The sequence below is a fragment of the Triticum dicoccoides genome, chromosome 2B, assembly GCF_002162155.2.
Source record: "Triticum dicoccoides isolate Atlit2015 ecotype Zavitan chromosome 2B, WEW_v2.0, whole genome shotgun sequence".
NCBI classification, from domain to species: Eukaryota; Viridiplantae; Streptophyta; class Magnoliopsida; order Poales; family Poaceae; genus Triticum; species Triticum dicoccoides.
The window spans coordinates 55,522,724-55,525,761 of NC_041383.1; positions in this window are offsets into that span (position 1 = coordinate 55,522,724).

The following is a 3,038-nucleotide window of genomic DNA, read 5'->3' on the forward strand; positions in this document are numbered from 1 at the left end:
TGAGACACGAACCGGGACTAAAGGGCACCTTTAGTCTTGGTTTGAGACACGAACCATGACTAAAGGGCATCACACCCTTTAGTCCCGGTTCGTGTCTCAAACCGGGACTAAAGGTCCCATTTGAACCGGGACTAATGCCTTCCCGACGCCTTAGCCGCTCGAACCGGGACTAATGCTCACATTAGTCCCGGTTCGTGATGCAACCGAGACTAACATGTACATTGAGCTGTGACCAAAGCCCTGTTTTCTACTGGTGACAACATGTTATAGTATGAAATACAATGTACACTTGTCAACACCCCCCCCCCTCAGCCGGAACACCATTTGGAAGGGTGTTTAGACTGGACCGAAACTCGTGGAAGATCTGTGAGGGTAGACCCTTGGTGAACACGTCTGCGTACTGGGAGCTGGATGGAACGTGAAGCACCCGCACCTCGCCGAATGCCACACGATCACGAACAAAGTGCAAGTCAATCTCGATGCGTTTGGTCCTATAATGCTGAACTGGGTTGCTGGCGAGGTATGAGGCACTGATGTTATCGCAGTACACCACAGTAGCACGGGTGGGTGGCACCTTGAGCTTGAGAAGTAGTTGCCGCAACCAGCAAGATTCAGCCACACAATTTGCAACACCATGATATTCAGCCTCAGCACTTGAACGTGAAATGGTGGGTTGCCGTCTGGAGGACCATGAGACAAGATTGGTGCCAAGATAGACACAGAAACCAGATGTCGACTTGCGGGTGTCGGGACAACCTGCCCAATCATTGAGCATTTTGGCACGCTCAAGAAGCTCTAGGGTGTATTGTTGTTGACAGAGAAAGAGACCGGAGGTATTGGTGGTGACATTGATACCCAAAAAATGGTGGAGGGCACCAAGATCGGTCATGGCGAATTCCTTTTTGAGGGCGGAGATGATGGAGGTGAGTGTGTGTGGAGCTTGCGGTAAGGATGATGCCATCCACATAAACAAGCAGATACGCAAGGGAATTGCCATGATGCAAGATAAAAAGTGAAGTGTCATTCTTTGAAGCACGAAACCCAAGAGAAAGCAAGAAGGCCTGAAAGCGAAGAAACCATGTCCGAGGAGCTTGCTTGAGGCCGTAGAGGGACTTACAAAGAAGACAGACATGGTCCGGCTTGGAGGAGTCAACAAAACCAGCCGGTTGCGAAGAGTACACTGTCTCATTGAGTTCACCATGGAGAAACGCATTTTTGACATCAACTTGATGAATTGGCCTTGAGGGAGGGGTGCCGGAGGTGAAAAGGGGGGCAAATTGAGATCCAGATGCGGCAGAGTTGGTGAGGAAAGAGGGATTGGTGCCGAAGATGAACGGCGGGGACGACGCAGACGAGGTGGCCACAGAGGAGTGCACGGCCGGCACTGTCGAAGTGGAGAGGGAGCCTGGCGAGGTTGCGGCCGGCGAGGTGGCGTCGGAGGAGGGAGGCTGAGTGCCGGCCATGGAGAGAGCTGGAGTCTGATACCAAGTTGGAAGAATGTTTCCTTATCCTTGATTGATTCTGTTACACATTACATACTATATGCCCTCGAGAGAGAGAGGGGAGAGAGCGCCCGTGAGACTAGGCACGCGGGCCAACAGGCGAGTGGATCCTGAAATATAGGATCAGTCTACGTACAACATGTTACAATATGAAATACAATGTACACTTGTCAACACTCATTTGCGCCATAAGCCTAGTGTCCGCACGTTTACGCTTTAAGTTCTCTATTTTTTTTTTCTTTTAAATTTGCAGGGCTGGATGCAAAACATAAATGAGTATCTGTCTGGAAACACCACTTCTCCATTGACTTGCAGCCCTGATGTTATTCACTACAATTCGAACCTAACAAAAGTACTAACTAATTAATATTCTAGTCGGTTCGGTATATGTAGCTGAATGAGGCTACTAACTTTTGCTGTCAGTTACTTATGTAGAATCGACGGATATTGTAAGTTATTAATTCAAGCACAATCAAAAACCCAAACAGTTCCTTGTGCAACTTGAATAATATGAGTATTCTCTTTGGTTGGTTAGAGACGGTAGATAAAACCACCTCCAGACCCGTTTTGTACTAGTGAGTAAACATGCACTAGTCAGCATTTCGCAAAAAAACTACATCTGTCCAAGTGTTACGTGCTAAAAATACGACATAACCTTCTACACTTCTATAATACGCATGTCGCGAGAAAAGCTTTCCTACGGTGCATGTTATATGGTGTGCATGGATCCACTGTTTGTGTCGGATATTCACCATACACTTTGAAACAAGATGAAACATGATAATACTCAATAAAAATATGGTTATAGCCCTTCTATTAAAAAAAATTAAACTTTGGAAATTTTGTGTCCAAGCCCGTTCGATGCTCCTGTTAATCTGATTTGTCCAATCTCTTCGAGATTTGTGTCCGCTTATGTATATCTTTCAATGTTTCCTTTGTATCCTCTTTCAAAGTGTGCTTGTGCTATGGCCCACCATTGTCAACTCATTTAATAAGCGTCCGATCATGTATATCTTTTAATATTTTCTCCGCATCCTCTTTCAACGTGTGCTTGCTATGGCCCATCGTTGTCAACTCATTTAATAAGCATATGCTCATTTATATCTTTTAATATTTCCTTTGTATCCTCTTTCAACGTGAACTCATGCTATGGCCCACAGTTGTCAACTCATTTAATGAGTGTTGGTTCGTCATGTCCTTCCAAGTTCAGGTAGGCAAATCCCATTGGACGTTCATAGCGTCCAATTGTCCACCAATGGCATAGTGATAATGCACTAAACGACATATCAGTCGGTTCGTTAGCCAATGGCTATCCCTATTTTGGGATGCTTCTTCCAGTCTGGTTTTTATTGGTTTTAGGAATCTTCTCAAAGGTTTCGGTATGTTTTTTTTTGTTTTCCTTTACAATTGTTCCTGAATTTCTTCAAATATGTTCATTTTTTAAAAAGAAACTATTCGGAATGTTTTTCAAATATTTACAATTCCAAAATGTGTTTCATTTAGAAAATATTCACAATTACAAAAAAAATCACACTT